Raw genomic sequence first — 14,334 nt, forward strand, 5'->3', positions numbered from 1 at the left:
GACATCTGGCTAGATGGAGGTCATCCAACTATGTCATTTATAATCTTCCCTATTTATTTGGTCTCTAATCATTGTCAGATTTTCTAAATTAATAACATTTTCATCGTACATTTTGCAAACAAATGCATCTAATAGCAAAAGCACCGTATGTTCAATAAATTTTATAGATATTGCAAGCAGCTCCGTATGAACGAAGATCCATCGAACCAAATGAACCGGATGTCCCTACTAGATGCCTCTATTTTTTGCCTCTCATCCCCCCTTCTTTCCCAGAAAACCATTTACTTGTTATCACGCAAGTCATGAACAAACTTCACTGCATCGGGATCTAAGTCGCCTGCCTTCACGTATAAGACATTTTGTCCTCGCACCCTTTCCTTGACTGCAAGCTTCCTCTACTTTAGCTCAATCTTCTTCTTTTGAATTTCCATGAACAATCTAAACAACTCTGCCTTCTTTTCATCTTTGATCTCATTGCGCTTGGCACATGCTTCCCCTTTTCTCAACGTGATGTTTTTAAACTTCTCTGTCATCTTGGTTGCCGCCCCTTCTTGCATCTCCTTTCGTTCTCCCTCCCGCCCACCCCTCCTTCGACCTAGCCACACGGATGGCCGGTGCAAGCCCTCCTCCAACTCCACCGCCTACCTTCATGATTTGCTTTGACGTTGGCAGTTTTGACAGAATTGGCAATGTTGCGCATTCAAATTTTCCCAACAATGCATCATCATGAATGGCTTGCCTCGGCCTTGTGGCACAACATGGCAACATGGTCGGGGTAGCAAAATAAGAGAATGACATGTTCAATAAGTTGCAACATAGAGAAAATAAATCAAATGACCAACATATACAACATCACGATGCAAAAACTTACAAGCTCAAGGAGTGACGCGTCACTTGGCCACCGGTTTTCCATTAGTGCATACGCACCACAATACTTGTTCATGGTGTACCATCAGTGGCTTAGCTATCGGATTATATTATGGATCATTTCCCTGTTATAGGGCTCATATTGTTTTTGCTCATGAAACCAATCATGCACACCTTGCCAAATTGCTCACTACTGCAGGAATGCATACCAGTGGCGGGCGCCAAAAGCCCAACAGTGGCGGGCGAGGCTCTCAGGTCTGCCTTTTACTGACCTCCCGCCACTGCTAACATGACATCAGTAGCGGGCATGGCAGGCGCCCGCCCGCCAGTAGTAGTAGTATAACAGTGGCGAGCGTTGGAAATTGCCCGCCAGTGACGTCGGTCTCATAGCAGTGATGGCGCTTTTATCAAGGACGGGCAGCTTTGCCCACCCGCCACTGTTGTGTAGATGTATGTGAGGCGGACAATTGGTGTCGGGGTTGAATCTGGCGGATCTCGAGTAGGGGGTCCCGAGTTGTGGATCTTAGCTTGATGGTAAGAGGACAAAAGAAGAACACGATGTTTACCCAAGTTTGGGCCCTCTCGAAGAGGTAAAACCCTACATCCTTCTTCTGTTGTATTGATTGTGGATGGGGTTACAAAGTACATGATGATCTGCCTCGAGATTGTATGTGTAGGTCTCTAACTTCTAGGATGTCTAGAATATGTTCTATCGACTAGCCTAGCCTCGATTTATATAATGTGCCGGAGGCCTGGAATTTAGAAGAGTCCTCATCTTGTATGTCAAGTCTTGTGGAATCTTCCTTGTATACGTCATGGGATGCCCGAAGAGGCCCAATAATTAATTGCCACGGGGTCCTCGACCCGGCCCTTCTGGTCGGGACACGACATGGTGAGTACCCCCTAGCCCAGGACATGCATCATTGGTTGGTACCGCCCGTCACTGATTATTGCACCAGGTTGTAATGAAAAACATTGCCACGACCGTGTAGATTGTTGCCATGACAACGTTAGCTAATGCAAATAGTGAACAATTCTCATTAAATGGGATCACCTAAGAAATAAAACTAGTGATAATAACTCAGAATAAAGAACGAGAAGTACATTAAGAATAAACGAGTAACGAACAATATATAGTCATCAAATACAGTGTGCTGATAAAGTTAAAGAACATAATATGCCAAATATGTTTATTCACGCATGCAGTAGTGCCCGCTTCAATAAGCTAGCTAGGTAAGCCTCTTTTGTTTATTTAAGTCATCTTCTTCGATGTTATTATAGAAAAGGCCAGACGACGAGCGGACCTCCTTGTTTATGATAGTCGCGAACATGGCTTGTAGTGGTTTGAGCACTAAGCCAGTTTCGACCATATTGTTTTGTAGTTCTTGACCCCATTTGAGGATTTTATCGTAGAAGCCACAAGTAAGACTAGTCACCGGTTGTTGCCTACAAGATAGATTGTTTCATTTGAAGAAAATTATTCTCTTTCCACTACCTTTGTAGTTTTTTTTCAACCGGGTGGTCTCCTGAAGTACTCCAATCGAAAAGACATTCATCTAGAAGGTCCTTGAGAAGCAACCAGTCTTTTCCCGGGCTCTTCATGGGATCCATCAAGTAACAACCACCTTTGTGGTCTCGCCCCTAGGGAAACCCAATGGTTGCCGCACAGAACAGAAGAAACATACCGCCAACATGAGAAAATCACAAGTTTTGAGACGTGAAAACAGATATGAAGGAAAAAGGTACGAAAGCGAAAGCGTAAAGCCAGAGAAGGGTGTACATGGGTCGGTAAGTGTAACGCCCAGATAATTAAGCGACAGTAAAACTCTGCTAATGATGCCACGTCACCTCCATTACTGTTGCTAATCTTTCGTTAGTTCAAAACCGATTCAAAAATCAGTTTTGACTATGGCAAACAACAAAAGTTTTCAAACCTTGAAACAAAAATGTTCGGTGGGTGCCAAATATTGCATTGGTAATTGTTGTGGAGAAAACAATTTTTTAGAAAGTGCCTAAATATTTTAAAATGAAATAAAACAAAAAAGAAAATAAATAAAAAGAAAAAGTGAAAATAAAACAAAAGGAAAAGAAACCCCCTGGACCAGACGACCCAGCTCACAGCCAGGCCGGCCCACCTGGCCCATCCGACTGACCCAGCCCGTTCCCCCGGTCGCTCTCTCCCCTTCCCTGTTCCCCCGACCAGGATCGGAACAGGGGCGCGCCCTCGCCCGACCGCCTCGCCGGCACCGACGCGGGGAGGGGATAAGGCCGCCACGCCCCCGCCTCCTCGATCCCATCTCCCACTCGCCCCGCTCTCCCTCTCGGTCCCTGCGCCTCCCTCTCCCCTCAGATCCACCTCGCTGCCTCTCCTTCCCCTTCGCATCCGAGCGCCACCGCCGCCATGGCTCCGGCCTAGTCACGGCCACCGTGCCCACCTCGCCGCCCCCACTGTGTCTCCAAGGGCCGTCGTCGTCCGCTGCTTCGACTGGTGCACCCCGCTGGAGTCCGGAGCCACCACAACGCCCACGACGCCGCCGTCTTCCTCCTCTGCTTCGACGAGCTTCGCCACCGCTCTTCACCAACTCCGGCGACGCCCCTGCTGCTACTAAACCCCCAAGGGCCACCGTGTGTGCCGCTCGGTGAGCCCCTGCTGCCTCATCTCTTTCTCTCGCGCGCCCTAGCTAGCTGTCGCCGTAGCACCCGAACTCAGCGCCGCGGAGCTCGTCGCCGACGAGTCTCCGGTGACCAAATGGTCACGGGCCAGTGCCGGTTGCACTCGTCGCGCCCCGTAGACCCTTCCCAGCCTCTCCGTTTGTTCGCTAGCTCGGCGTAGCTCCGATCTTCTCGAGCTCCTGTACGCGTCGCCGCCCGCGCTCGTCGCCGGCAGCCGTCCGGTGACCCTTTGGTCCCGGGCTCGTGCCATTGTGCTCGCGCGCGCACGTAGGCCTCGCCCCGCCCTTTCGTTTGCCCAATAGCGCGCCGCATCGCCGTTGCCGTTGCTCGCCTGAAACACCCCACTACTGGCGACGTCGTACTGCTCGTCTCCGGCTACCGCAACCCGCGAGACCACCACCAACCGACGCGTCGTCGTCTTGCCGTTTTAACGCGCCCGACCGCGATCAAAATGGTGCCCTGTGGGCGATTTCCGACGATGCCCGAGGACACGCCGCCGCGAACGAGCTCACCGGCGTGATTCTGACGAGTCGCCGGCTGTCGCTGAGCTGGCCTGACACGTGGGCCCCCTTGTGTCGCTAACGGGTGGGCCCCGTTGAATCATTGACTCGGTCAGCGCTGACGTGGCTCCCCTGCGTCTATGACATGCGGGCCCCATGCCATAAACGAATAAAAATAAATAGATAAATTGCTAATTAATTAAATTAATTAATTAAAACCTTAATCTCTCATTGACTACTGGGCCCCACCCGCTAATTAACCCATTTAGTTAGTCTAAACCACCCTGTTAGTGCCCCTGACAATGACATGTGGGTCCCACTGGACCCACCTGTCTAGTTTGACTGGTCAACCGACCAGTTGACCTGTTGACATCACCCTGGTATCATGCTTACGTCATCATTTACTATTCTGGATAATTCGAATTTAAATGAATAATTAAAATCAAAAAAAGATTAAAACTTTAGAAAATCATATAAAATAATCTGTAACTCGGATGAAAATACTTTGTACATTAAAGTTGCTCAGAACGACGAGACGACTCCGGATACGCAGCCCGTTCATCCGTCACACATCCCTAACATATCGAACACACAACTTTCCCCCTCCGGTTCATCTGTCCAGAAACGTGAAACACCGGGAATACTTTCCCGGATGTTTCCCCCCTTCGCCGGTATCACCTACTATCGCGATTGGGCACCACTAGCAACGCTCATTGTCATGTCATGCATCGTCATGCATATGTCTGCTTTTATATTTATTGTTTCTTCCCCCTCTTCTTTCGCTAGACACCGAGACCGACGCTGCTTCTACCCAGTACGACTACGGTGTTGACGACCCCTCCTTCTCGGCTGAGCTTCCAGGCAAGCCCCCCCTTGATCACCAGATATCACCTATTCTACTCTCTACCGCTTGCATTAGAGTAGTGTAGAATCTTACTGTTTTCCGTTAATCCTATCCTGATGCATAGCCTGTCCATGCTACTACTGTTGTTACCTTTACCTGCAATCCTACATGCTTAGTATAGGATGCCAGTATTCCATCCGTGGCCCAACATTCTTGTCCGTCTGCCATGCTATACTATCGGGCCGTGATCACTCGGGAGGTGATCACGGGTATATACTTATATACATAATATATGATACCTGTGGTGATTAAAGTCGGGTCGGCTCGTAAGAGTACCCGCGAGTGATTCACGGATTGGGACCGAAAGGACGTTTGTCCCGACGGCCCTCTGAGTGAACCTTTGTGGCGGAGCGGCAGGGCAGGTTGAGACCACCTAGGTGAGAGGTGGGCCTGGCCCTGGTCGGCGTTCGCGGTTACTTTAAAATAACAAGCTTAACGAGATCTTGGTATTTGATCTGAGTCTGGCCACTGGCCTATACGCACTAACCAACTACGCGGGAACAGTTATGGGCACTCGACGTCGTGGTATCAGCCGAAGCCTTCGTGACGTCAGCGACTAAGCGGCGCACGCTGGATTGGACTGGAACACCTGCTCTTGTATTAGGGAGGCTAGTTCTGCTTCCGGCCACGTACGCAACGTGTAGGTGTGCAATGGGCGATGGGCCCAGACCCCCGCGTGCATAGGATTTAGACCGGCGTGCTGACCTCTCTGTTGTGCCTAGGTGGGGCTGCGACGTGTTGATCTTCCGCGGCCGGGCATGACCCAGAAAAGTGTGTCCGGCCAAATGGGATCGAGCGTGTTGGTTAATGTGGTGCACCACTGCAGGGAAGTTTATCTATTCGAATAGCTGTGTCCCTCGGTAAAAGGATGACCCGGAGTTGTACCTTGACCTTATGACAACTAGAACCGGATACTTAATAAAACACACCCTTCCAAGTGCCAGATACAACCCGGTGATCGCTCTCTAACAGGGCGACAAGGAGAGGATCGCCGGGTAGGATTATGCTATACGATGCTACTTGGTGAAATTACCATCTACTCTCTTCTACATGCTGCAAGATGGAGGCTGCCAGAAGCGTAGTCTTCGATAGGATTAGCTATCCCCCTCTTATTCTGGCATTCTGCAGTTCAGTCCACCGATATGGCCCCTTTACACATATACCCATGCATATGTAGTGTAGATCCTTGCTTGCGAGTACTTTGGATGAGTACTCACGGTTGCTTTGCTCCCCCTTTCCCCCCTTTTCCTTTCTTCCTGGTTGCCGGAACCAGATGCTGGAGTCCAGGAGCCAGACGCCACCGTCGACGACGACTCCTACTACACCGGAGGTGCCTACTACTACGTGCAGGCCGCTGACGACGACCAGGAGTATTTTAGGAGGATCCCAGGCAGGAGGCCTGCGCCTCTTTCGATCTGTATCCCAGTTTGTGCTAGCCATCTTATGGTATCTTGTTTACTTATGTCTGTACTCAGATATTGTTGCTTCCGCTGACTCGTCTATGATCGAGCACTTGTATGCGAGCCCTCGAGGCCGCCCCTGGCTTGTGTTATGATGCTTGTATGACTTATTTATGTTTTAGAGTTGTGTTGTGATATCTTCCCATGAGTCCCTGATTTTGATCGTACATGTTTGCGTGCATGATTAGTGTACGATCGAATCGGGGGCGTCACAAGTTGGTATCAGAGCCGACTGCCTGTAGGAATCCCCCTTCCACACTCCTTGGCCGAAGTCGAATCTAGACATTGCAAAAACTTTTACTAACATGGCTGTGTGTCTTACGGACCCACGTCGCCATTGGGTGGTACTAGGATCTTTTACTCCTCGATCCTTACTCTGGGACTCTGAACTCTCTTCTACTCGGGTATAACGAATTTACTAACTCTAACACTAGGATCCCGTGACCACATTCACCCCAAAGTTGGATAAGCCATAGTTATTCCTTAGAATAGTGTTTTGAACAATTCCCACACTATTATTTGACTCCTTTGAAACATCTTTGCTTTCAGATGGAACCCACGAGGCAGGTCGTGCACCACACGACGGCCATTGGTGCCTCGGGATCACCTGCCGTGCTAGCTGAGATGATGACCTATCTGGGTTATCGCTGGCACCCTAAGTACACCGTCTACGAGGAGTACCAGGACTTTAACCAGGAGAAGTATCGTGCCATCGTCCACCTCTACTCTCGGGAGTATGACTCCACTACTGTGCTGCACACTGCTCATGGTGTTGGAGTGACCATCGATATGGCAGTTCACGATGCTGCTTATGCTACTCTGACACATCTTCGTGGAGAGTATCGGGAGTTGGACACCTCTCCTTTTAGGCACATTTCTATCGCATCGATGTCGGTGCGGAGGGATACTACACTGCTGCCTACTCCACCATCACCCGAGAGCCCTCTACCATCAGAACCTGGTTCTGCATGCTGATGGGCTGGATCGAGCTAACCGAGCTCTTCGCCATGAGTTGTACACCACCCGTCAGCACCTTTACTGTGCTCTGACGCTGTTGCACCCCTTAGTCCGATCTGGTGGGCTGTCGTGTTCTGCGGTCTACCCAGCCAGGACCGTGATGCCCCAGGGTGTCGGCTGGCCAGATGTGGGAGGCTACTCTCCCGCACTTGGTCCTGTTCTGCCACCTGAGCGTCGGGTTCTGCACCAGCGTATCCGCGGACCCCAGGTTGCTGACGTGGAGTTCCCGATGCGACAGTACCAGCTTTCAGGCTACACCTACCTCCACAGTTCCTCCTGGGACTGATGTAGTCTTGCTTGTTAGTGTTAGATGCATTCGCCGCGAGCCTGCGTGCCGCCTATGATGTCTTTAGTCTATGTACTGAACTCTGTGTACGAACTCTATACATGATCCCTTTTGTAAGATATGCCGACTACTATGTAGTATCTATCGTGCTCCTTTCATTATGCATGTTTCATCATGAATGATTCTTGTCCTTGCAAATTTCTCAATGCTGAACTACCCCTATTAAATTTTAGCAGGATGGTTAGACCAGGTGGTCGTGGTCGTGGTGGCGATGCCCCACCACCGCCTGAGTACATGGCTGGTATGATCCAACAGTTCGAGCTGAATCGATAGTTCATGGAAAATATGATGGCTCAGTTCCCTCGCCCCAATATGAATCAGTAGCCAGCCCAAGTGACTCTGCAGGATTTCATGCGCCTCAACCCAACTGTGTACCGTAGCTCAACTCAGCCTCTGGATGCTGATGGCTGGCTCAGTGACATCACCTATGAGATGGAGTCTGCTGATGTAGCCCCAACGAGCTATGTCACCTTTGCTTCCTTCTTCCTAAAGGGACCCGCAGCTCAATGGTGGGACAGCCACAAGCGTACTCTGCCATCTGGAACCATCATCACCTGGCCAGACTTCCAAGCTGCTTTCCGTGCCCGCTTCATTCCTCAGGGAGTCATGGACCGGAAGAAGCGTGAGTTCCACAACCTCACCCAAGGCAACAAAACTGTGGAAGCTTATCAGCGGGAGTTTCTGGACTTATCCCGCTATGCTGAAGAGGACATTGCAACTGATGCACGCAGACATGAGAAGTTCCGTGACGGCCTTCAAGCTGACATCAAGCTCGCACTTCTAGTGCATGGCTTTGCTGATCTCGCCACCTTGGTGAACAAGGCTATCAATGTCGAGACTGGTCTACAGGAACACCAGAGCTCTCATAGGCGCAACCGTGACACGGGCTCATCTTCGGGCTCGCCCTCACAGAAGCGTAGGGTATGGATTCCCAACAGCATGTACCAGCCAATTGCACCTGCTCCAAGACAGTCCTATGCTGCACCTCGTCTGCCTCCTCCACCACCTAGGCAGCCAAGGCTTCCAGCACCACCACCCCGAGCTCCTGCTCCCGCTCCCAATAATGGTCTGTGCTTCAGGTGTGGTCAACCAGGGCATCGTGCTAGGGAATGCAACCAGAACCAGAATCAACTGGCCCTTCCAGCAGCTGGCCGTGGAAGCAACCAGCCCCGCAACAACAATGCCAAGTCTTATGGTCGTGTTCATGCCAACCACGTTGATCTGAACGAAGCTCAAGACCAGCCTGCTTCTGTGATGGGTACACTCCTCGTAAATTCAGCACCAGCATCCCTTTTATTTGATACAGGTGCATCACATTCATTCATGTCAGAAGATTTTGCATACAAGCATGACGTTAAATGTGAGGAGATGAACACTTCGGTAGTAGTAAAAACACCCGTGGGACAATGTCAAACCTCCATGGTTGGCATCGACGTCCCCGTGGAAATCGAAGGGCTGGAATTCTATGCCTCGCCCATTACCCTGAAGTCGTCTAACATCGACCTCATTTTGGGGATGGATTGGTTGAAAGCGCATACTGCTTCTATAGTTTGCACCACTAAGACCGTCCATCTGCTACACCCTTCAGATGAAATAGTTACTTACCAAGCTCATCTGATGCAAAATGCCGACGCACGGCTTTATGCCTTGAATGCATTGAACGCTGCACCCCTCGAGGGCATTGAAAACATTCTGTCGTTCGCGAATTCCAAGACGTCTTTCCTGAAGAACTTTCAGGGATTCCCCCTGCTAGAGCTGTCGAATTCATCATCGACTTGAAACCAGGCACCACTCCTACAGCCAAACGACCCTACAAGATGCCGCCGCATGAACTCATTGAGCTTAAGGAGGAAATCGACAAATCTCTTCGCAGTGGTTTCATTCACCCAAGTTGCTCTCCTTGGGGAGCACCTTCTCTCTTTGTCAAGAAGAAGGATGGGACAAACCGATTAGTCCAAGACTACCGTCCTATAAACCAAGCTACCATTCAGAACAAATATCCTCTTCCTCGGAGCAATGATCTGTATGATCAACTGGCTGGTTCGTCGATATTCTCTAAACTGGACTTGAGGTTGGGTTACCACCAGATCCGTGTTCGTGAAGAGGATATCCCAAAGACCGCATTTGTGACTCGCTATGGTTCATACGAGTACACCGTCATGTCTTTCGGCTTAACCAATGCTCCAGCCACTTTCTCTCGTCTGATGAACTATATATTCATGGATTACCTCGACAAGTTCGTCGTGGTTTATCTGGATGATATCCTGGTATATTCCAAGAATGAAGAAGAACATGCTGAACATCTTCTTCTTGTTCTCGAAAAGCTTAGAGAGCATCAACTCTATGTCAAGTTCTCTAAGTGTGAATTCTGGCTTCCCGAAGTAACCTATCTTGGGCATGTCATCTCTAAGGATGGTATTACCGTCAACCCTGAACGAGTCCAGGCTATTCTTGATTGGACTCCTCCCAAGAACGTTAAGCAAGTCAGAAGTTTTCTCGGGCTCGCCAGCTATTGCCGTCGATTCGTCGAGAACTTCTCCAAGATCGCCAGGCCTCTGACTAACCTGTTGCATAAGGGCGTCAAGGTCCAATGGACAGACAAATGTCAGGAAAGTTTCCAGGCACTCAAAGACAAGTTGACTTCTGCCCCAGTGCTAGCTCCACCTGATACTAAGAAGGACTTCGTCATTTACTGTGACGCTTCCCATCAAGGATTAGGCTGTGTCCTACTGCAAGACCGCAAAGTGATTGCTTATGCCTCTCGGCAATTGCGCCCTCACGAAGAGAACTACCCATTTCACGACCTCGAGCTTGCTGCTGTCATTCATGCGCTAAAACAGTGGCGACATTACCTTCTCGGTAATCGTTGTGAGATCTTCACCGACCACCAAAGTCTGAAGTATCTATTTACTCAGCCAGACTTGAACCTCCGTCAGCAGAGATGGATGGAGTTTGTTGCATACTTTGACTTGGGTATTCCCTATACACCAGGCAAGGCTAATATAATGGCTGATGCCTTGAGCCGCACGTCTTACTGCAACCACCTCCAGGTTCACAAAGTTCAGCCCTCACTTGTTGAAGAATTTAGAAAGCTGAACCTCCATATTGTTCCTCCTGGTGCACTCGCTCCCCCCTAAGGATTTTTGCAAGATGAACCTCCGTGTTGTTACCCAGGGTTCCCTCAATACCCTGGCTGTCGAACCAGATCTCTTGGACTCCATCAAGAGAATTCAGAAGTATGACTCTCAAGTTGAGAAGATTAAACACTACCTCGCAGAAGGAAAGCCCTCATTCTTCACTGTTGCTGATGATGGCACCTTGTACTTCAAGGGCCGCCTAGTGGTGCCATGTTCAGAGAAAAACCTGGATATGACACAGGAGGTTATGAAAGAAACTCATGATACGCCTTTGTCTATTCATCCCGGTAGTACAAAGATGTACCAAGACATTCGTCAGAGATTCTAGTGGTCTAATATGAAGCAAGACATTGCTCGTTATGTTGCCGAGTGTGACGTTTGCCGTCGTATCAAAGCAGAACATCAAAGGCCTGCTGGAACTCTGCAACCTATCTCTATTCCTGAATGGAAATGGGACCATTTCGAGATGGACTTCGTCACTGGATTTCCCAAATCGCAGGAAGGTAATGATGCAATTCTTGTCGTCATTGACCGGCTTTCTAAGGTTGCACATTTTCTGGCAGTCAAAGAAACGATCACTGCTAGTCAGCTGGCAACGCTCTATATGTCCAGGATTGTTGCACTCCATGATATTCCATTGGTTATCAGCTCATACCGTGGCAGCTTATTCACTTCAAGATTCTCGACAAGTTTCCAAGAAGCTATGGGAACTCATCTGTCATTCAGTACTGCGTTTCATCCTCAGTCGCAAGGGCAAGTTGAACGTGTCAACCAAGTTCTCGAAGACATGCTTCGAGCTTGTGTTATTTCCTTCGGCAAGAAATGGGAGGAATCTCTCCCGTATGCTGAGTTCTCTTATAATAATAGCTATCAAGCTAGTCTGAAGATGGCCCCCTTCGAAGTGTTATATGGACGAAAGTGCTGAACCCCTCTGAACTGGTCAGAAACTGGGGAACGTCCACTCTTTGGTCTGGATATTATCCAACATGCTGAAGAACAAGTCCGCATTATTCGTGAGAATGTCAAGACTGCTCAGTCACGTCAGAAGAGTCAGTATGACCGTCATCATAAAGACATGGTCTATCAACCTGGCGAAAAGGCCTATCTTCGAGTTACACCAATGAAGGGTGCTCACCGCTTCGGGATCAAGGGCAAGCTAGCTCCTCGCTATATTGGCCCATTCACTATTCTGGAAAGGCGTGGAAAAGTGGCATATCAACTGGAGGTTCCGCCGAACCTTTCTCAGGTTCACGATGTGTTCCACGTGTCACAGCTCCGCCGCTGCTTCAAGGACCCAATCCGAGCAGTGGATCATGAAGTGCTCGAATTGCAACAGGACCTCTCCTATAAAGAGCATCCATTTCACATTCTCGACCAAGCTGAATGCTGCACACGTCAGAAGGCAATCAAGTTCCTCAAGGTCTAGTGGTCGCACCATTCTAAAGATGAGGCCACTTGGGAACGCGAGGATCGCCTGCGTGATGAATACCCCGTACTGTTTCCTTCTACCTCCTAAATCTCGGGACGAGATTTCTTGTAGTGGGGGAGATTTGTAACGCCCGGATAATTAAGTGATAGTAAAACTCTGCTAATGATGCCACGTCACCTCCATTACTGTTGCTAATCTTTCGTTAGTTCAAAACCGATTCAAAAATCAGTTTTGAATATGGCAAACAACAAAAGTTTTCAAACCTTGAAACAAAAATGTTCGGTGGGTGCCAAATATTGCACTGGTAATTGTTGTGGAGAAAACAATTTTTTAGAAAGTGCCTAAATATTTTAAAATGAAATAAAACAGAAAAGAAAATAAATAAAATGAAAATAAAACAAAAGGAAAAGAAACCCCCTGGACTAGAGGGCCCAGCTCACAGCCAGGCCGGCCCACCTGGCCCATCCGGCCGACCCAGCCCGTTCCCCCGGTCGCTCTCTCCCCTTCCATGTTCCCACGACAAGGGTCGGAACAGGGGCGCGTCCCCGCCCGACTGCCTCGCCGGCACCGACGCCGGGAGGGGATAAGGCCGCCACGCCCCCGCCTCCTCGATCCCATCTCCCACTCGCCCCCGCTCTCCCTCTCGGTCCCTGCGCCTTCCTCTCCCCTCAGATCCACCTCGCTGCCTCTCCTTCCCCTTCGCATCCGAGCGCCACCGCCGCCATGGCTCCGGCCTAGCCACGGCCACCGTGCCCACCTCGCTGCCCCCACTGTGTCTCCAAGGGCCGCCGTCGTCCGCTGCTTCGACTGGTGCACCCCGTTGGACTCCGGAGCCACCGCAACGCCCACGACGCCGCCGTCTTCCTCCTCTGCTCCGACGAGCTTCGCCACCGCTCTTCACCAACTTCGGCGACGCCCCTGCTGCTACTAAACCCCCAAGGGCCACCGTGTGTGCCGCTCGGTGAGCCCCCGCAACCTCCTCTCTCTCTCTCTCGCGCGCCCTAGCTAGCTGTCACCGTAGCACCCGAACTCAGCGCCGCGGAGCTCGTCGCCGACGAGTCTACGGTGACCAAATGGTCACGGGCCAGTGCTGGTTGCACTCGCCGCGCCCTATAGACCCTTCCCAGCCTCTCTGTTTGTTCGCTAGCTCGGCGTAGCTCCTATCTTCCTGAGCTCCCGTATGCGTCGCCGCCCACGCTCATCGCCGGCAGCCGTCCGGTGACCCTTTGGTCCCGGGCTCGTGCCCGCACGTAGGCCTCGCCCCGCCCTTCCGTTTGCCCAATAGCGCGCCGCATCACCGTTGCCGTTGCTCGCCCGAAACACCCCACTGCCGGCGACGTCGTACTGCTCGTCTTCGGCTACCGCAGCCCGCGAGACCACCACCAACTGACACGTCGTCGTCTTGCCATTCTAACGCGCCCGACCGCGATCAAAATGGTGCCCTGTGGGCGATTTCCGACGATGCCCGAGGACACGCCGCCGCGAACGAGCTCGCCGGCGTGATTCCGACGAGTCGCCGGCCGTCGCTGAGCTGGCCTGACGCGTGGGCCCCCTTGTGTCGCTGACGGGTGGGCCCCGTTGAATCATTGACTCGGTCAGCCTGACGTGGCTCCCCTGTGTCTATGACATGCGGGCCCCACGCCATAAATGAATAAAAATAAATAGATAAATTGCTAATTAATTAAATTAATTAATTAAAACCTTAATCTCTCACTGACTACTGGGCCCCACCCACTAATTAACCCATTTAGTTAGTCTAAACCCCCTTGTTAGTGCCCTTGACAATGATATGTGGGTCCTAGTGGTCCCACCTGTCTAGTTTGACTGGTCAACCGACCAGTTGACCTGTTGACATCACCCTGATGTCATGCTTACGTCATCATTTACTATTCTGGATAATTCGAATTTAAATAAATAATTAAAATCAAAAAATGATTAAAACTTTAGAAAATCATATAAAATAATCCGTAACTCGGATGAAAAATAATTTGTACATGAAAG

The sequence above is a fragment of the Aegilops tauschii genome, chromosome 1, assembly GCF_002575655.3.
Source record: "Aegilops tauschii subsp. strangulata cultivar AL8/78 chromosome 1, Aet v6.0, whole genome shotgun sequence".
NCBI classification, from domain to species: domain Eukaryota; kingdom Viridiplantae; phylum Streptophyta; class Magnoliopsida; order Poales; family Poaceae; genus Aegilops; species Aegilops tauschii.